General features: G+C 39.1%; 2 non-coding genes across 2 annotated transcripts; both read right to left on the reverse strand.

Moving 5' to 3' along the window:
• Nucleotides 1–363: 363 nt before the first annotated feature.
• LOC112781404 (small nucleolar RNA R71) lies at nt 364–471 on the reverse strand. The gene has a single exon (XR_003192182.1). It is a non-coding gene; the product is annotated as a small nucleolar RNA R71 (small nucleolar RNA).
• Nucleotides 472–12,333: 11,862 nt separating this feature from the next.
• On the reverse strand, nt 12,334–12,441 carry LOC112782103 (small nucleolar RNA R71). Its single transcript, XR_003192842.1, has one exon. It is a non-coding gene; the product is annotated as a small nucleolar RNA R71 (small nucleolar RNA).
• Between the last annotated feature and the right edge of the window lie 9,580 nt (nt 12,442–22,021).

Raw genomic sequence — 22,021 nt, forward strand, 5'->3', positions numbered from 1 at the left:
ATGCTTGGTGACTTTACTGCACCAAATTCCAATTTACATGGAAGAAGCATCTCAATCCCTGCCATTGGAGCAAACAATTTTGAGCTTAAACCTCAATTAGTTTCTCTGATGCAACAGAACTCCAAGTTTCATGGACTTCCATCCGAAGATCCTTTTCAGTTCTTAACTGAATTCTTGCAGACCTGTGATACTGTTAAGACCAATGGGGTTGATCCCCAGGTCTACAGGCTTATGCTTTTCCCGTTTGCTGTAAGAGACAGAGCTAGAGTATGGTTGGACTCTCAACCTAAAGATAGCCTGAACTCTTGGGATAAGCTGGTCACGGCTTTCTTAGCCAAGTTCTTTCCTCCTCAAAAGCTTAGCAAGCTTAGAGTGGATGTTCAAACCTTCAGATAGAAAGAAGGTGAATCCCTCTATGAAGCTTGGGAGAGATTCAAGGAACTGACCAAAAAGTGTCCTACTGACATGCTTTCAGAATGGACCATCCTGGATATATTCTATGATGGTCTGTCTGAGTTATCAAAGATGTCACTGGACCATTCTGCAGGTGGATCCATTCATCTAAAGAAAACACCTGCAGAAGCTCAAGAACTCATTGACATGGTTGCAAATAACCAGTTCATGTACACTTCTGAAAGGAATCCTGTGAATAATGGGACGCCTATGAGGAAGGGAGTTCTTGAAATTGATACTCTAAATGCCATATTGGCTCAGAATAAAATATTGACTCAGTAAGTCAATATGATTTCTCAGAGTCTGAATGGATTGAAGGAATCATCCAACAGTACTGAAGAGGCCTCTTCTGAAGAAGAAGCTTATGATCCTGAGAACCCTGCAATAGCAGAGGTAAATTACATGGGTGAACCCTATGGAAACACCTATAATCCCTCTTGGAGAAATCATCCAAATTTCTCATGGAAGGATCAACAAAAGTCTCAACAAGGCTTTAATAATGGTGGAAGAAACAGGTTTAACAATAGTAAACCTTTTCCATCATCCACTCAGCAACAGACAGAGAATTCTGAGTAGAATCCATCTAGCTTGGCAAATATAGTCTCTGATCTATCTAAGGCCACTTTGAGTTTCATGAATGAAACAAGATCCTCCATTAGAAATTTGGAGGCACAAGTGGGCCAGCTGAGTAAAAGAGTCACTGAAATCCCTCCTAGTACTCTCCCAAGCAAGACAGAAGAGAATCCAAAGAGAGAGTGCAAGGCCATAGATTTAACCATCATGGCCGAACCTACAAGGGAGGGAGAGGACGTGAATCCCAGTGAGGAAGACCTCCTGGGACGCTCAGTGATCAATAAGGAGTTCCTCAATGAGGACCTAAAGGAATCTGAGGCTCACCTAGAGACCATAGAGATTCCCTTAAACCTTCTTCTGCCCTTCATGAGCTTTGATGAGTACTCTTCTTCTGAAGAGAATGAAGACATTACTGAAGAGCAAGTTGCCAAGTATATTGGTGTAATCATGAAGCTGAATGCCAAATTATTTGGTAATGAGACTTGGGAAGATGAACCTCCCTTGCTCACCAATGAACTGAATGCATTGGATAGGCAGAAATTACCTCAAAAGAAACAGGAACCTGGTAAATTCCTAATTCCCTGTAACATAGGCACCATGAACTTTGAGAAAGCTCTGTGTGACCTAGGGTTAGGAATAAACTTAATGCCACTCTCTGTAATGGAGAAACTTGGGATCTTTGAGGTGCAAGCTGCTAGAATCTCATTAGAGATGGCAGACAACTCAAGAAAACAGGCTTATGGACTAGTAGAGGACATGTTAGTAAAGGTTGAAGGCCTTTACATCCCTGCTGATTTCATAATCCTAGACACTGGGAAGGATGAGGATGAATCCATCATCCTTGGAAGACCCTTCCTAGCCACAGCAAGAGCTGTGATTGATGTGGACAGAGGAGAATTGATCCTTCAACTGAATGAGGACAATCTTGTGTTTAAAACTCAAGGATCTCCTTCTGTAACCATGGAGAGGAAGCATGAAAAGCTTCTCTCACTGCAGAGTTAACTAAAGCCCCCACAGTCAAACTCTAAGTTTGGTGTTGGGAGGCCACAACCAAACTCTAAGTTTGGTGTTGAACCCCCACATTCAAACTCTAAGTTTGGTGTTGGGAGGTTCCAACCTTGCTCTGATTATCTGTGAGGCTCCATGAAAGCTCACTGTCAAGCTATTGACATTAAAGAAGCGCTTGTTGGGAGGCAACCCAATGTTATTTAATCATACCTATTTTATTTTCTTTTTGTTATTTCGTGTTTTATTAGGTTGATGATCATGTGGACTCACAAAAACTACTGAAAAATTAAAAACAAAACAAAAAACCAGCATTAAAAATAGCACACCCTGGAGGAGAGCAGTCTGGCGTTTAAATGCCAGAAACAAGAATCTGTCTGGCGTTTAACGCAAAAAACAGGCACCAAGCTGGCGTTTAACGCCAGAAACAAGCATCTACCTGGCGTTAAACGCCAGAAACAAGCTACATTTGGGCGTTTAACTCCAGAAATAGGTAGCAGTCTGGCGTTAAACGCCAGGATTGCACAGCAAGGGCATTTTACACGCCTAATTGGGGCAGGGATGTTAAGTCCTTGACCCCACTTGATCTATGGATCCCACAGTATCCCCTCAGGATCTGTGGACCACACAGGATCCCACAGGATCTGTGGACCCCACAAGATCCCCACCTACCTTTGTCTCTCCTTTTCACACCTTTTCATAACCCTCTTCCCCAAATACCCTTCACCAATCACCTCCAATTCCCCTCCAAAACCATCATACACCCACCTACACCCACCCACTAAAATTCAAACCATCACTCCTCCCTTTTCACACATCATAACCACCTTAAACCCCCTGTGGCTGAACCATTCACACACCTCCATCTTCTCCATTTTCTTCTTCTTCTACTACTTCCTTTCTTCCTTTGCTCGGGAATGAGCAAACCTTCTAAGTTTGGTGTGGTAAAAGCAGTGCTTTTTATTTTTCTATAACCATTTATGGCACCTAAGGCCAGAAACATCCTCATTGAAGAGGACAAGCCTATCACTAAGAAAAAGATGGAGCAAACAAGAGATCATGGACCTCAACAAAAGCATGAGGAAATTCCCCACCATGAAATCCCTGAGATGCCTCAAGGGATGCACCTTCCTCCACAAAACTATTGGGAGAAAATCAACACTTCCCTAGGAGAATTAAGTTCCAACATGGGACAACTAAGGTTGGAACACCAAGAGCACTCCATCATCCTTCATGAGATTAGAGAAGATCAAAGAGCTATGAGGGAGGAGCAACAAAGGTGAGGAAGAGTCATAGAGGAGCTCAAAAGCACCATTGGTTCCTCAAGAAGAGGAAGACGCCACCTTCACTAAGGTGGACTCATTCCTTAATCTCCTTGTTTATTTATTTTCCTGTTTTTCGATTTTTGAGCTTTATGTTTTATTTATGTTTGTGTCTTTACTATATGATCACTAGTGTCTAAGTGTCTATGCCTTAAAGTTATGAATATGAATCCATCACCTCTCTTAAATGAAAACTGTTTTAATTACAAAAGAACAAGAAGTACATGGTTTCGAATTCATCCTTGAAACTAGTTTAATTATTTTGATGTGGTGACAATACTTTTTGTTTTCTGAATGAATGCTTGAACAGTGCATATGTCTTTTGAAGTTGATGTTTACTGAATGATAAATATGTTGGCTCTTGAAGAATAAGGAAAAAGGAGAAATGTTATTTGATAATCTAAAAAATCATAAAAATGATTCTTGAAGCAAGAAAAAGCAGTGAATATAAAAGCTTGCAAAAAAAATGGCGAAAAAAAAGAAAAAGCAAGCACAAAAAGCCAAAAGCTCTTAAAACCAAAAGGCAAGAGCAAAAAGCCAGTAGCCCTTAAAACCAAAAGGCAAGGGTAATAAAAAAGGATCCAAGGCTTTGAGCATCAGTGGATAGGAGGGCCTAAAGGAATAAAATCCTAGTCTAAGCGACTAAACCAAGCTGTCCCTAACCATTTGCTTGTGGCGTGAAGGTGTCAAGTGAAAACTTGAGACTGAGCGGTTAAAGTCAAGGTCCAAAGCCAAAAAACAGAGTGTGCTTAAGAACCCTGGACACCTCTAATTGGGGACTTTAGCAAAGCTGAGTCACAATCTGAAAAGGTTCACCCAGTTATGTGTCTGTGGAATTTATGTATCCGGTGGTAATACTGGAAAACAAAGTGCTTAGGGCCACGGCCAAGACTCATAAAGTAGCTGTGTTCAAGAATCAACATATTGAACTAGGATAATCAATAACACTATCTGAATTCTAAGTTCCTATAGATGCCAATCATTCTGAACTTCAATGGATAAAGTGAGATGCCAAAACTATTCAAGAGGCAAAACGCTACAAGTCCCGCTCATCTGATTGGAGCTAAGTTTCATTGATATTTTGGAATTTATAGTATATTCTCTTCTTTTTATCCTATTGGATTTTGAGTTGATTGGGGACAAGCAACAATTTAAGTTTGGTGTTGTCATGAGCGGATAATTTATATGCTTTTTGGCATTGTTTTAGTATGTTTTTAGTATGATTTAATCAATTTTCATTATATTTTTATTATTTTTTAATTAAAAATTACATTTCTGGACTTTACTATGAGTTTGTATGTTTTTCTGTGATTTTAGGTATTTTCTGGCTGAAATTGAGGGACTTGAGCAAAAATCAGATTCAGAGGTTGAAGAAGGACTGCAGATGCTGTTGGATTCTGACCTCCCTGCACTCAAAGTGAATTTTCTGGAGCTACAGAACTCCAAATGGTGCACACTCAATTGCGTTGGAAAGTAGACATCCAGGGCTTTCCAACAATATAAAATAGTTTATACTTTGATTAAGGATAGACGACGTAAACTGGCATTGAACGCCAGTTCTATGCTGCATTCTGGAGTCAAACGCCAGAAACAGGTTGCAAAGTGGAGTTAAACGCTAGAAACAGGTTACAAATTGACATTCAACTCCAAGAAAGACCTCTACACGTGTAAAGCTCAATGCTCAGCCCAAGCACACACCAAGTGGGCCCCGGGAGTAGATTTCTGCATCATTTACTCATTCTTGTAAACCCTAGTAACTAGTTTAGTATAAATAGGACTTTTTACTATATTTGGATCATCTTTGATTAGTTTTATGCGATCTTAGACTTTTGTGAGGGCTGGCCATTCGGCCATGCCTGAACATTTATCACTTGTGTATTTTCAACGGTAGAGTTTCTACACACCATAGATTAAGGTCTGGAGCTCTGCTGTTCCTCAAAGATTAATGCAAAGTACTACTGTTTTTCTATTCAATTCAACTTATTCCGCTTCTAAGATATTCATTCGCACTTCAATATGATGGATGTGATGATCATGACAGTCGTCATCATTCTCAACTTATGAACGCGTGCCTGACAACCACTTCTGTTCTACCTTATATTGAATGGATATCTCTTGGATATCTAATACAGGGGACCGAGTCCGAGTTATTAGTATCTTCGTGGTATAAGTTAGAACTCATGGACGGCCATTCTTGAGAATCCTGAAAGTCTAAACCTTGTCTGTGGTATTCCGAGTAGGATTCAGGGATTGAATGACTGTGACGAGCATCAAACTCGCGAGTGCTGGGCGTAGTGACAGACGCAAAAGGATCAATGGATCCTATTCCAGTATGATCGAGAATCGATAGATGATTAGCCATATAGTGACAGTGCATTGGACCATTTTCACTGAGAGGACAGGTGGCCATTGACAACGGTGATGCCTAACATACAGCTTGCCATGGAAAGGAGTAGGAAGGATTGGATGAAGACAGCAGGAAAGCAGAGATTCAGAGGGACGAAAGCATCTCTATACGCTTATCTGAAATTCTCACCAATGAATTACATAAGTACCACTATCCTATTTTATATTTTATTTATCTTTTACTTATCAATTCATAAAATCCGTTGAATCCGCCTGACTGAGATTTACAAGGTGACCATAGCTTGCTTCAAGCCGACAATCTCCGTGGGATCAACCCTTACTCACATAAGGTTTATTACTTGGACGACCCAGTGCACTTGCTGGCTTGTTGTACGAAGTTGTGAAATAGAATTAAGAACATGAACGTGCGTATTGAGTTTTTAGCGCCGTTACCAAGGAAGGAATGATCACGATTTCGCACACCAAGTTTTTGGCGCCGTTGCCGGGGATTGTTCGAGTTTGGACAACTGACGGTTCATCTTGTTGCTCAGATTAGGTAAATTTATTTTAATTTTAAGGTTTTTTTATTCTTAATTTCGAAAAAAAAAATAAAAAAAATATATATTTTCAAAAACACATTTTTCTTCAGAATTTTTAAGAATGAATTCTAGAGTTTCATGAAGCACGTTGAAGCCTAGCTGGCTGTAAAGCCATGTCTAATTCATTTGGACCGAGGCTTCCACTTATCAGCATATGAAGTTGGATGAAGTATCAGCTGTTGTATGTCTAATTTGTATCTACTGAAGCTTAGCTGGCCATTGGCCATGTCTAGTGTTTTGGACCGGAGCTTTCACTGAAAGCTTGGCTGGCTTACTAGCCATGTCTAATTCCTGTACTAGAGCTTTAGACTAACAGTGCAAGATTCCTGGAATTCCTATTAAAAATTTTGAAATCCTTATTTTTCTTTTTCAAAATAATTTTCGAAAAATCCAAAAAAAAAATTAATAAAATCATAAAAACCAAAAATTTTATGTTTCTTGTTTGAGTCTAGTGTCAATTTTTAAGTTTGGTGTCAAATTGCATGTTGTTATTTTTCTTGCATTTTCGAAAATTCATGCATTGCATTCTTCATGATCTTCAAGTTGTTCTTGGTAAGTCTTCTTGTTTGATCTTTAAAAATTTCTTGTTTTGTATCTTTTCTTGTTTTTCATATGCATTTTTTATTTGTTAGTGTCTAAAGAATAAAAATTTTTAAGTTTGGTGCTTGCATGTTTTCTTTTCTTGAAAATTTTTCAAAAATAAGTTCTTGGTGTTCATCTTGACATTCAAAGTGTTCTTGGTGTTCATCTTGACATTCATAGTGTTCTTGCATGCATCATGTGTTTTGATTCAAAATTTTCATACATTGAGTCTTTTTGATGTGTTTCTCTTTCTACATTAAAAATTCAAAAATAAAAAAAATATCTTTCCCTTTTTCTCTCATAAATTTTCGAAGATTTAAGTTGACTTTTTCAAAAGTTTTTAAAATTTAGTTGTTTCTTATGAGTCAAATCAAATTTTCAATTTAAAAATTCTATCTTTTTCAAATCATTTTCAAAAATCAAATCTTTTTCAATTTTTCCTTCATATTTTTGAAAACTTTATGATTGATTTTCAAAATCTTTTTCTTATTTCTAAATCATATTTTCGAAATTAATGCTAACAATTAATTCAAAAATTTTAAGTTTGTTACTTGCCTCTTAAGAAAGGTTCAATCTTTAAATTTTAAAATCAAATATTTTTGTTTCTTGTTAGTCAAGTAATCAACTTTAATTTTCAAAAATAAAATCTTTTTAAAATTCTTTTTCAAATCTTTTTCAAAATAAATTTCAATCACATCTTTTACTTGACAGATTTTCGGAGGCCATCGCTTTCTTGACCTTCCGAAAAGACTTCATAGAATCTGAAGATTTCACCATCTCTGAAAAGAAGCCAGAAAAACAGTTACACAGTAGGGAAAAGGGAAAATATCATGAATTGCAAGAGAAAACCACTTCTGCAAAGAAAGAAGTCAGACACTACCTAGCTCGGCACGAAGGAGAGAAGGATCCCCCAGAAATCTCTTTGTGGCCAGATGAGGAGGTTTCCCCTAGTGCTCCTCTAGAACACCCACAAAGGTTTGTTCTACCTCATCTAAACTCTCCCAAGAATACTTGGGAGCTACTATATCTTTTTGCCACCAATAGTTCGGATGAAGCTAGGAAGAGGCCATATTGCAAGTCCATAAGAGGTCGGTCTCAAAAGCAGTAAAAGGGATGGCGATAGTCAACTGACTAAAGAAATAGTCATAAGCATAGAAGAAGGGGCGTTCTTCCTGAGTTAATGAAGGGAAACTAACCCTCTCCTCAGGGTCAGACAATAACAGTTCATAATTCTTTTCATCGTCCCTATTGCTACAGATCCTATGGAACCTCCTAAGCCTCTCACAGTACTCCGGATCGGCCACAGTAATGCACATCAGAACTATAGAGTCCAGCCAGTCGGCCATGCCAGCAAGGATTCTGGTGGACATCTCGACAATATTCCTACAGGTAGACATATAGCAACTACACCTATAGTAAGAAAAAAGAAAAGAGGTCACTACCAAACAACTCGGACAGTAAGAGAATGACAAATAAATAATCAATGAGTATCAGATATGGTAGCAAAAGGGAACCCCAGGACTCACAAAGAACAGAGGATCAACACCAAAAGCCCAGGGGCACCCTTTGGAGGCAACAACAGAGCAGAACCCAGAAAAGGAAACGACGCAAAAAATCAGAGCCCTAACCCTCTCAAACAAAAGAAAATACAACAGCACTTTTTCATACAAACAGCGAAGATAGAAAGACTGTAACTATCAAAAAACAGGAGTGATGAGCGGATAATTTATACGCTTTTTGGCATTGTTTTTAGTATGTTCTTAGTATATTTTAGTTAGTTTTTATTATGTTTTTATTAGTTTTTATTTAAAAATCACTCTTCTGGACTTTACTATGAGTTTGTGTGTTTTTCTGTGATTTCAGGTATTTTCTGGCTGAAATTGAGGGACCTGAGCAAAAATCTGATTCAGAGGCTGAAAAAGGACTGCAGATGCTGTTGGATTCTGACCTCCCTGCACTCAAAGTGGATTTTCTGGAGCTACAGAAGCCCACTTGGCGCGCTCTCAATTGCTTTGGAAAGTAGACATCCTGGGCTTTCCAGCAATGTATAATAGTCTATACTTTGCGCGATATTTGATGGCCCAAACTGGCGTTCTAAGTCAGCTCAAGAATTCTGGCGTTTAACTCCAAAACTGGCACAAAAGCTGGAGTTAAACGCCCAAACTGGCACAAAAGCTGGCGTTTAACTCCAAGAAAAGTCTCTACACATGGAAGCTTCAATGCTCAGCCCAAGCACACACCAAGTGGGCCCGGAAGAAGATTTCCGCATTAATTACTGATTTCTGTAAACCCTAGGCTACTAGTTCTCTATAAATAAGACCTTTTGCTATTACACATGACAGACCTTTCATATACTTTCATAGCTCTTTTCACGTTTGAGGGCTGGCCTCACGGCCAAGCCTGGACCTTGTTCTTATGTATTCTCAACGGTGGAGTTTCTATACACCATAGATTAAGGTGTGGAGCTCTGCTGTTCCTCATGAATTAATGCAATTACTACTGTTTTTCTATTCAATTCACGCCTACTTCTTCTCTAAGATATCACTTGTTCTTCAACTTGATGAATGTGATGATCCGTGACACTCATCATCATTCTCACTTATGCACGTGTGCCTGACAACCACCTCCGTTCTACCTTCGATTGAGTGTGTATCTCTTGGATTCCTTAATTAGAATCTTCGTGGTATAAGCTAGAATCCATTGGCGGCCATTCTTTAGAATCTGGAAAGTCTAAACCTTGTCTGTGGTATTCCGAGTAGGATTCAAGGATTGAATGACTGTGACGAGCTTCAAACTCGCGAGTGTTGGGCGTTAGTGACAGACGCAAAAGAATCACTGGATTCTATTCCGACATGATCGAGAACCGACAGATGATTAGCCGTGCTTTGACAGAGTGCGTTGAACATTTTCACTGAGAGAATGGGATTGTAGCCATTGACAACGGTGATGCCCAACATATAGCTTGCCATGGAAAGGAGTATGAATGATTGAAAGAAGGCAATAGGAAAGCAGAGGTTCAAGGGGAACAAAGCATCTTCATACGCTTATCTGAAATCCACCAAAGAATTACATAAGTATCTCTATCTTTATTTTATGTTTTATTTATCTTTTAATTATCAATTCTTCATCACCATCTGAATCCGCCTGACTGAGATTTACAAGATGACCATAGCTTGCTTCAAGCCGACAATCTCCGTGGGATCGACCCTTACTCACGTAAGGTTTATTACTTGGACGACCTAGTGCACTTGCTGGTTAGGTGTGCGGAATTGTGACAAAGTGTGATTCACGTTTTAGAGCTCCAAGTCTTTGGCGCCATTGTTGATGATCACAATTTCGTGCACCAAGTTTTTGGCGCTGTTGCTGGGGATTGTTCGAGTTTGGACAACTGACGGTTCATCTTGTTGCTTAGATTAGGTACTTTTCAGAATTTTTAAGAATGAATTCTAGAGTTTCAAGATGATGTTCTTACCATCACAAAAGCTGATTGATTCCCATCAATTTAGCTATTGAATGTAATGTCCTGCTGAAACTTGGCCAAACATGGCTAATCTTTTTAGACTGAAGCTCTAGACTAACATTGCATGATTCCTGGAATTCTTATTAAAAGTTTTGATTCTCTTTATTTTCTTTTCCATATAATTTTCGAAAATCACAAAAAAAAATTATAAAACCATAAGAATCAAAAATATTTTATGTTTCTTGTTTGAGTCTAGTATCAATTTTTAAGTTTGGTGTCAATTGCATGTCTTTATCCTTCTAATTTTTGAAAATTTATACATATTGTTCTTCATTGATCTTCAAGTTGTTCTTGATGATTTCATTGCTTTGATCTTCAAATCCTCTTATTTTGTATGTTTTGTTGTTTCTTACATGCATTTTTACATTGTTATAGTCCTTAGTGTACAAACTTTTAAGTTTGGTGTCTTGCATGCATTGTTTATTTGATCTTAAGTTGCATTTTTGTTATTTCTCATCATTAAAAATTCAAAAATATTTTCAAAATTGTGTCTTTTCAAGTCAATATTACAGAGAATTGAAGATTCAGAACATTCAGTAGAGGAATTAAACAGAAAAAGCTGGGCGTTCAAAACGCCCAGTGAAGAAGGAAAACTGGCGTTTAAACGCCAGCCAGTGTACCTGGCTGGGCGTTTAACGCCCAAAAAGGTAGAGTTTTGGACGTTAAACGCCAGAATGGGCACCATTCTGGGCGTTTAACGCCAGGATGACACTAGAGGGAAGATTTTGTTTTTAATTCACATTTTTTAAAGTTTTCATAATTTTTTAAAATCAAATCTTTTTCAAATCATATCTCTTTCAAAATCAATTTCTTTCCATTTTATATTTATTTTTACCATTTTCAAAAATCCTTGCTTCAATTAAAGATTTACTTCAAAACTTTCAAGTTGTTACTTGCCTATTAAGAAAGGATCAAACTTTAAATTTTAAAATCATATCTTTTAATTTCTTGATAGTCAAGTAATCAACTTTAATTTTAAAAATTTTCTTTTTCTAAATTAATTTTCAATCATATCTTTTCAAACATATCTTTTCAATCACATCTTTTTCAAAATTAATTTTTTCAATCATATCTTATTCTAATTTCAAAATCTTTTTCAAAAATCACTTTATTTCCCAATCTTAGTTTTCGAAAATCTCAATCAAATTTTCAAATTTCTTTTTAAAATCTTTTAATTATTTTCAAAAATTCTTCCCCTCTTTTTATATCCTTCTATTTAAAAGGACCAAGACTCCTCATCAAGGTGCAATTCGAACTCTGTCCCTCTTGATAAGTTCGAATTCCCTCTTCTCCACCTCCTCCTTCTATTCTTCTTTTCCTCTGACACTTCAAGGAATCTCTATACTGTGACATAGAGGATTCCCTACTTTCTTGTTCTCTTCTCTTTCATATGAGCAGGAACAAAGATAAAGGCATACTTGTTCAAGCTGATCCTGAACCTGAAAGGACCTTGAAGAGAAAGCTAAGAGAAGCTAAAGAACAATTTTTTTTAGAGGGCCTAACAGAACTCTTCAAAGAAGAAGAAACCATGGCAGTCGAAAACAACAACAATGCCAACAATGCAAGGAAGGTGCTTGGTGACTTTACTGCACCTACTCCTGATTTCTATGGGAGAAGCATCTCAATCCCTGCCATTGGAGCAAACAACTTTGAGCTTAAGCCTCAATTAGTTTCTCTAATGCAACAGAATTATATGTTTCATGGACTTCCATTGGAAGATCCTCATCAGTTCTTAGCTGAATTCTTGCAAATCTGTGACACTGTTAAGACCAATGGGGTTGACCCTGAAGTCTACAGACTTATGCTCTTTCCTTTTGCTGTAAGAGACAGAGCTAGAATATGGTTGGATTCACAACCTAAGGAAAGCTTGAACTCTTGGGAAAAGCTAGTCAATGCCTTCTTGGCAAAGTTCTTTCCACCTCAAAAATTGAGTAAGCTTAGAGTGGAAGTCCAAACCTTTAGACAGAAGGATGGTGAGTCCCTCTATGAAGCTTGGGAGAGATACAAGCAATTGATCAGAAGGTGCCCTTCTGACATGCTTTCAGAATGGAGCATCATAGGTATTTTCTATGATGGTCTGTCTGAACTATCCAAGATGTCATTGGATAACTCTGCTGGAGGATCTCTTCATCTGAAGAAGATGCCTGCAGAAGCTCAAGAACTCATTGAAATGGTTGCAAATAACCAATTCATGTACACTTCTGAAAGGAATCTTGTGGATAATGGGTCAACTCAGAAGAAAGGAGTTCTTAAGATTGATACTCTGAATGCCATATTGGCTCAGAATAAAATATTGACCCAACAAGTCAATATGATTTCTCAGAGTCTGTCTGGAATGCAAGCAGCAACAAGCAGTACTAAGGAAGCTTCCTCTGAAGAAGAAGCTTATGATCTTGAGAACCCAGCATTGGAAGAGGTAAATTACATGGGAGAATCCTATGTAAACACCTATAATCCTTCATGGAGAAATCATCCAAATCTCTCATGGAAGGATCAACAGAGACCTCAACAAGGTTTCAACAACAATAATGGTGGAAGAAACAGGTTTAGCAATAGTAAGCCTTTTCCATCATCTTCTCAGCAGCAGATAGAGAATTCTAAGCAGAACCCGTCTGACTTAGCAACCATTGTCTCTGATCTAATCAAAATCACTCAAAGTTTCATAACTGAAACAAGGTCCTCCATTAGAAATTTGGAGGCACAATTGGGTCAGCTGAGTAAGAAAATTACTGAACTCCCTCCTAGCACTCTCCCAAGCAATACAGAAGAGAATCCAAAAAGAGAGTGCAAGGCCATAACCATATCTCACATGGCCGAACATGTAGAGGAGGAAGAGGCAGTGATTCCCACTGAGGAAGACCTCAATGGACGCCCACTGACCTCTATGGAGTTCCCTGATGAGGAACCATGGGAATCTGAGGCTCACACTGAGACCATAGAGATTCATTAAATCTACTTCTGCCATTCATGAGCTCTGATGAGTATTCTTCCTCTGAAGAGGATGAAGATGTCACTGAAGAGCAAGTTACTAAGTACCTTGGAGCAATCATGAAGCTAAATGCCAAGTTATTTGGTAATGAGACTTGGGAGAATGAACCTCCATTGCTCATCCAAGAACTGGATGACTTGACTAGGCAGAGATTACCTCAAAAGAGACAGGACCCTGGAAAGTTCTCAATCCCTTGTACCATAGGCACCATGACCTTTGAGAAGGCTCTGTGTGACCTAGGGTCAAGCATAAACCTTATGCCTCTCTCTGTAATGGAGAAGCTAGGGATCATTGAGGTATAAGCTACAAGAATCTCACTAGAGATGGCAGACAATTCAAAGAAATAGGATTATGGACTTGTAGAGGATGTCTTGATAAAGGTTGAAGACCATTACATCCCTGCTGATTTCATAGTCCTAGAGACCGGGAAGTGTAAGGATGAATCTATCATCCTGGGCAGACCCTTCCTAGCCACAGCAAAAGCTGTGATTGATGTTGATAGAGGAGAATTGATCATTCAAGTGAATGGAGACTCCATTGTGTTTAAAACTCAAGGATATCCCTCTGTCACCATGGAGAAGAAGCACGAAGAGCTTCTTTCAATACAGAGCCAAACAGAGCCCCCACAGTCAAACTCTAAGTTTGGTGTTGGGAGGCCACAACCAAACTTTAAGTTTGGTGTTGAACCCCAACATTCAAACTCTAAGTTTGGTGTTGGGAGGTTCCAACATTGCTCTGAACATCTGTGAGGCTCCATGAGAGCCACTGTCAAGCTATTGACATTAAAGAAGCGCTTGTTGGGAGGCAACCCAATTTTTACTTTAAATTTCTATTGTTATTTTATGTTTTCTGTAGGTTGATGATCCTGTGAAGTCAGAAAAACAATTGAAAAATAAAAAACAAAGTGAAAAATAGAATGAAAAATAGAGCACCCTGGAGGAGACAGTTACTGGCGTTTAAACGCCAGTAAAGGTAGCAGAATGAGCGTTAAACGCCCAGTCTAGCACCATTCTGGGCGTTTAACGCCAGAAAAGGGCACCAGACTGGCGTTTAACGCCAGGAATGGGCAAGAAGCTGGTGTTAAACGCCAGAAATGGGCAGCAGCCTGGCGTTTAACGCCAGGATTGGCAGAAAGGGGCATTTTGCACGCCACTTGGTGCAGGGATGAGATATCCTTGACACCTCAGGATCTGTGGACCCCACAGGATCTCCACTTACCCACCACTCTCTCTCTGCTTCATCCATTCACCAATCACCTCAATACCTCTTCCCCAAAAACCCCTCACCTATCAAATCCCACCATTCTCTTCACCACTCACATCCATCCTTCATAAAACCCCACCTACCTTACCATTCAAATTCAAACCACTTTCCCTCCCAAACTCACCCTCTATAGCCGAACCATACACACCCCTCTCACCCCTATATAAACCCATCTTCACTCCTTCATTTTCACACAACCTAAACACCACTTCTCCCCCTTGGCCGAAACACAAAGCCCACTCCATCTCCTCTATTTCTTCTTCTTCTACTCTCTTCTTTCTTCTTTTGCTCGAAGACGAGCAACCTTCTAAGTTTGGTGTGGTAAAAGCTAAAGCTTTTTGTTTTTCCATAACCATTTATGGCACCAAAGGCCGGAGAAACCTCTAGAAAGAGAAAAGGGAAGGCAAAAGCTTCCACCTCCGAGTCATGGGAGATGGAGAGATTTCTCTCATGGGTGCATCAAGACCACTTCTATGAAGTTGTGGCCAAGAAGAAAGTGATCCCCGAGGTCCCTTTCAAACTCAAAAAGAATGAGTATCCGGAGATCCGACATGAGATCCGAAGAAGAGGTTGGGAATTTCTCACCAACCCCATTCAACAAGTCGGAATCTTAATGGTTCAAGAGTTCTATGCCAATGCATGGATCACCAAGAACCATGACCAAAGTGTGAACCCGGACCCTAAGAATTGGCTTACAATGGTCCGAGGGAAATACTTGGATTTTAGTCCGGAAAATGTAAGGTTGGCATTCAACTTGCCTATGATGCAAGGAGATGCACACCCCTACACTAGAAGGGTCAACTTTGATCAAAGGTTGGACCAAGTCCTTATGGACATATGTGAAGAGGGCGCTCAATGGAAGAGAGATTCAAGAGGGAAGCCGATTCAACTAAGAAGGAATGACCTCAAGCCCGTGGCTAGGGGATGGTTGGAGTTCATCCAACGCTCAATCATTCCCACTAGCAACCGGTCCGAAGCTACTATAGACTGGGCTATCATGATACATAGCATCATGATTGGAGAGGAAGTGGAAGTTCATGAGGTTATATCCCAAGAACTCTACAAGGTGGCGGACATGTCCTCCACTATGGCAATGTTAGCCTTCCCTTATCTCATTTGTCACCTCTGCAATTCGGCTGGAATTGACATAGAGGAAGACATCCTCATTGATGAGGACAAGCCCATCACTAAGAAAAGGATGGAGAAAACAAAAGAACTTCATCAAGAGCGTGAGGAAATTCCTCATCATAAAATCTCTGAGATGCCTCAAGGGATGCATCTTCCTCCACAAAACTATTGGGAGCAAATCAACACCTCCTTAGGAGAATTAAGTTCCAACATGGGACAACTAAGGGTGGAGCACCAAGAGCATTCCATCCTCCTCCATGAAATTAGAGAAGATCAAAGAACCATGAGAGAGGAGCAACAAAGGCAAGGAAGAGACATTGAGGAGCTCAAGCACTCCATAAGATCTTCAAGAGGAAGAACAAGCCGCCATCACCAAGGTGGACCCGTTCTTTAATTTCCTTGTTCTTTATTTTCTGTTTTTCAAAAATTGTGCTCTATGTTTATCTATGTTTGTGTCTTTATTACATGATCATTAGTGTCTAAGTGTCTATGCCTTAAAGCTATGAAAATAAATCCATCACCTTTCTTAAATGAAAAATGTTTTTAATTGAAAAAGAAAAAGAAGTACATGAATTTTGCATTTTAAAACAGTTTAATTATTTTGATGTGGTGGCAATACTATTGTTTTTCTGAATGAATGCTTGAACAGTGCATATTTTTTGAATTTGATTGTTTATGAATGTTAAAATTGTTGGCTCTTGAAAGAATGAAAGGAAAAGGAGAAATGTTATCTGATGATCTGAAAAATCATAAAATTGATTCTTGAAGCAAGAAAAAGCAGTGAAAAGCTTGCAGAAAAAAAAAAAGAGAAGAGCAAGCAGAAAAAGCCAATACCCCTTTAAACCAAAGGCGAGGGTGATAAAAAGGATCCAAGGCTTTGAGCATCAGTGGATAGGAGGGCCCACAGGAATAAATTCCTGGCCTAAGCGGCTAAACCAAGCTGTCCCTAACCATGTGCTTGTGGCGTGAAGGTGTCAAGTGAAAACTTGAGACTGAGCGGTTAAAGTCGAGGTCCAAAGCAAAAAGAAGAGTGTGCTTAAGAACCCTGGACACCTCTAATTGGGGACTCTAGCAAAGCTGAGTCACAATCTGAAAAGGTTCACCCAGTTATGTGTCTGTGGCATTTATGTATCCAGCGGTAATACTGGAAAACAAAGTGCTTAGGGCAACGACCAAGACTCATAAAGTAGCTGTGTTCAAGAATCAACATACTTAACTAGGAGAATCAATAACACTATCTGGATTCTGAGTTCCTATAGATGCCAATCATTCTGAACTTCAAGGAATAAAGTAAGATGCCAAAACTGTTCAGAAGCAAAAAGCTAAAAGCCCCGCTCATCTAATTAATACTGATCTTCATAGATGTTTTTGGAATTCATTGTATATTATCTTCTTTTTATCCTATTTGATTTTCAGTTGCTTGGGGACAAGCAACAATTTAAGTTTGGTGTTGTGATGAGCAGATAATTTATACGCTTTTTGGCATTGTTTTTAGTATGTTTTTAGTATATTTTAGTTAGTTTTTATTATGTTTTTATTAGTTTTTATTTAAAAATCACTCTTATGGACTTTACTATGAGTTTGTGTGTTTTTCTGTGATTTCAGGTATTTTCTGGCTGAAATTGAGGGACCTGAGCAAAAATCTGATTCAGAGGCTGAAAAAGGACTGCAGATGCTGTTGGATTCTGACCTCCCTGCACTCAAAGTGGATTTTCTGGAGCTACAGAAGCCCAATTGGCGTGCTCTCAATTGAGTTGGAAGTTAGACATCCTGGGCTTTCCAGCAATGTATAATAGTTCATAATTTGCTCGAGATTTGATGGCTCAAACCGGCGTTCCAAGTCAGCTCAAGAATTCTAGCGTTTAACTTCAAAACTGGCACAAAAGCTGGAGTTAAACGCCCAAACTGGCACAAAAGCTGGCGTTTAACTCCAAGAAAAGTCTCTACACATGGAACCTTCAATGCTCAGCCCAAGCACACACCAAGTGGGCCCGGAAGAAGATTTCTGCATTAATTACTGATTTCTGTAAACCCTAGGCTACTAGTTCTCTATAAATAGGACCTTTTGCTATTACACTTGACAGACCTTTCATATACTTTCATAGTTCTTTTCACGTTTGAGGGCTGGCCTCATGGCCATGCCTGGACCTTGTTCTTATGTATTCTCAATGGTGGAGTTTCTACACACCATAGATTAAGGTGTGGAGCTCTGCTGTTCCTCATGAATTAATGCAATTACTACTGTTTTTCTATTCAATTCACGCCTACTTCTTCTCTAAGATATCACTTGTTCTTCAACTTGATGAATGTGATGATCCGTGACACTCATCATCATTCTCACCTATGAACATGTGTCTGACAACCACCTCCGTTCTACCTTCGATTGAGTGTGTATCTCTTGGATTCCTTAATCAGAATCTTCGTGGTATAAGCTAGAATCCATTGGCGGCCATTCTTTAGAATCCGGAAAGTCTAAACCTTGTCTGTGGTATTCCGAGTAGGATTCAAGGATTGAATGACTGTGACGAGCTTCAAACTCGCGAGTGTTGGGCGTTAGTGACAGACGTAAAAGAATCACTGGATTCTATTCCGACATGATCGAGAACCGACAGATGATTAGCCGTGATGTGATAGAGTGCGTTGAACATTTTCACTGAGAGGACGGGATTGTAGCCATTGACAACGGTGATGCCCAAATTACAGCTTGCCATGGAAAGGAGTATGAATGATTGGAAGAAGGCAATAGGAAAGCAGAGGTTCAAGGGGAACAAAGCATCTTCATACGCTTATCTGAAATCCACCAAAGAATTACATAAGTATCTCTATCTTTATTTTATGTTTTATTTATCTTTTAATTATCAATTCTTCATCACCATCTGAATCTGCCTGACTGAGATTTACAAGATGACCATAGCTTGCTTCAAGCCGACAATCTCCATGGGATCGACCCTTACTCACGTAAGGTTTATTACTTGGACGACCCAGTGCACTTGCTGGTTAGTTGTGTGGAATTGTGACAAAGTGTGATTCACGTTTGAGAGCTCCAAGGCTTTGGCGCCATTGTTGACGATCACAATTTCGTGCACCAAAGAGCACACAAGAATCACCAAGAAAGTTTCAACCTTTTTCAAGAGAAGTTCAACAAAGATCAAAACTTTGTACGAAGGGAAAGCATGCAAGGGTAAAAGCGATGAGAACGATGACAAATAAAGCATGTAAAAAGAAGAAAAGGTATGAAGTAAAATACCAACGTAAGGAAGAAGATAAAACAAGCAATAAGCCCCGAGCAATCTTCACTAACAAAGCTTCAAAAATCCAAGAAAGGAGCAACCTTGAGGAAGAAAAGCTCCTCTTCGCTGAGCAAAAGAAATGCACGAAAAAAGCCAGTTTGGAGGCAAGGGCGAAGAACAAAGCGGAACAGAAGGGAGTAGGAGAAAAGGGCTAAGTTCAAATTCTTCTCTTTTTGAAGCAAAGAGAGAAAACAAAACGGTAAAAGGGTTAAAATCCTAATCAAAGAGCTTTAAAAACAATTGTGCGTTCCCAAGGAAAATTAAAATGCACACCAAAGGCACACCGCAATAAAAAGAAGCTGAAAAAATGCCTCGCATTAAAAAAGGCGATACTAGACTCGCATAAGGAGAAACTACTCAAGATCGACCGAAGTCAAGATGCTCGAGCACGACTTCCTCAAAAACGTCGAAGTTGAAGAAACACGACCTCAAAGGAAGATCGAAGCTCAAGCAGGGGAACTGTTCATACCTTGGACCGAGCTATACGGTTTGGGTCGGACGGAGACAAAGCGACCGACCTCTTGCTAAGTTGGTCGTCACGGACCTCTCCTTAAAGAGCTCGGCCAACATCTCTATAGAGGCCCAAGCAGGCCCAAACAGAAGCATACAGCCCACTCTAAAGGCGGCTAGCCTAAAAGATAGGTGGCCTCACCCAAAGATAAGATAAGATAAAAAACTTATCTCAAGGGAGGTCACTTTACACTCCTATAAATACACTGGAAAACTCAGGTATAACACACATTCTGATTCTACATAAAAACCTGCCTAAAGCACGTGTTAACTTAAGCATTGGAGTCTCTTGCAGGTACCTGACGTTAGGATTTTTGCCAGTAAAGAATTTTATAAAAATAGTCGCGTTGTAGATATAGTTTCTAAACCAACAGAAATTCTTTCGTACAAACGTTTTGGTTGTCACAAGTAACAAACCCCTTAAAAATTGATAACCGAAGTATTCAAACCTCGGGTCGTCTTCTCAAGGAACTGCAGGGAAGTATGTTCTTATTATTGGTTATGAAGATTGTAAATTGGGATTTTGAAGATGAGGAACAAGTAAATTAAATTGCAATTAAAATAAGTAAAAGACTATAAAATAAATAAATAACTGTAAAACACACTTTTGGCAAGGTATGAGAAATTGGAAGTCCTATCCTAGTTATCCTTATCAATGATGATGAAAATTGAATCTTATTTCCACTTAGTTAGCCTTTACTTGAGCAAGGGAAGGTCAAGTGGCTAATTAGTTTGATCTTCAAATCCTAGTTAATCCCTAAGGAAAGATTGGGATTATTGAAGTTCAATTCAATTAGCAAAGATAACAATTATCAATCATGTTGAGTTTGATAACTCCTGAGTTACTGATTTCTTAACCAAGTCCAAAAAGGGAAAAAGTAAATCTACTGGAATAAAAATTTCTTCAGATTGGAAGCAACAGTAACATAAATAAAAGAGAGCAATAATAAACTGAAATACCTCAAATAACATTAATTCAAAGAATAATCTGTAACATAGAAGAATTCATAAACTAAATTGAAAAGATAAATAAAAAGGACTATTGAACCTGATAAAAAGAGATAATTCTGAAAGCAAAAGAAATCCTAATTCTAAATCCTAAAAGAGAGAGGAGAGAACCTCTCCCTCAAAACTACATCTAATTCATGAAAAATAACTAATTGGAGACTCTCTGAATAGATGCATTTCCCCCACTTCATAACCTTTGATCTGTGCCTTCTAGACTTGTATTTGGGCCAAAAAGGGCTTCAGAAATCGCTGGGAGCGTTTTCTGTAATTTCTGGTGCGTGGCCTCTGTCACGCGTCCGTGTGGGTCACACGGTCGCGTCAATTGGAGTTTTCCTTGCCACGCGGTCACCTCAATCATGCGTCCGCGTCATATGCGTTGTGCTCAAGGAGCGCGATCGCGTCAATCACGCAATCGCGTCACTACCATTTCGCGCTGGCATGCGGTCGCGTCGTCCATGCGATCACGTCACTGCCCATTTCTTCAAAAACTCCGTTTTGTGCTTTCCTTCCATTGTTGTATGTTCCCTTTCCATCCTTTAAGTCATTCTTGCCTTAGAAGATCTGAAACTACTCACCACACGAATCACGGCATCGAATGGAAGTAAAGGGTAATTAAAATAATTAATTTTAAGGCATAGGAAACATGTTTTTCCCATACATCACATAATAAGGAAGGGAAAGTAAAACCATGCAATTAACATGAATAAGTGAGTGAAGGATTGAATAAATCACTTAAATTAGGCACAAAATATATCATAAAATATGAGTTTATCAACCTTCCCACACTTAAACAATAGCATGTCCTCATGCTAAATCCAAGATAAAGAGTAAGGTAAGGTTGAAGTGGTGGAATCTCATGCAATGCAATCTATTCTAAATGCAACTACCTAAATGAATCATGCAATTCTAATTTTTATTCACTTGTATATAAAACTTACATGTAGTCAAATTAATTCACATTCTCAAGGAATCATATATGTGATAAACCCATATTTCATGAGTTATTTTGTGCTTAGTTTGAATGATTTATTCAATCCTTCACCCACTTATTCATATTAATTGCATGGTTTTACTTTCCCTTCCTTATTATGTGATGTATGTGAAAAATATGTTTCCTAAGCTTTAAAATTAATTATTTTAATTACCTTTATTTCCATTCGATGCCGTGATTAGTGTGTTGAGTAGTTTCAGATTTTCTAAGGCAGAATGACTTAAAGGATGGAAAAGGAAACGTACAAAAATGGAAGGAAAGTGCGAAACGGAGTTTTGAAGAAACTGGCATCCACGCGATCAAATGGACGACGCGATCGTGTGCCAGGAGCGAAGAAGCAGCGACGCAGCCGCATGACTGACGCGGCCGCGCGACTTGAGCATAGCGCATTCGATGCGGACGCGTGACCGACACGACCGCGCCACAAGGAAAACTCCAGATG

This window comes from Arachis hypogaea, chromosome 19, assembly GCF_003086295.3.
Source record: "Arachis hypogaea cultivar Tifrunner chromosome 19, arahy.Tifrunner.gnm2.J5K5, whole genome shotgun sequence".
NCBI classification, from domain to species: Eukaryota; Viridiplantae; Streptophyta; class Magnoliopsida; order Fabales; family Fabaceae; genus Arachis; species Arachis hypogaea.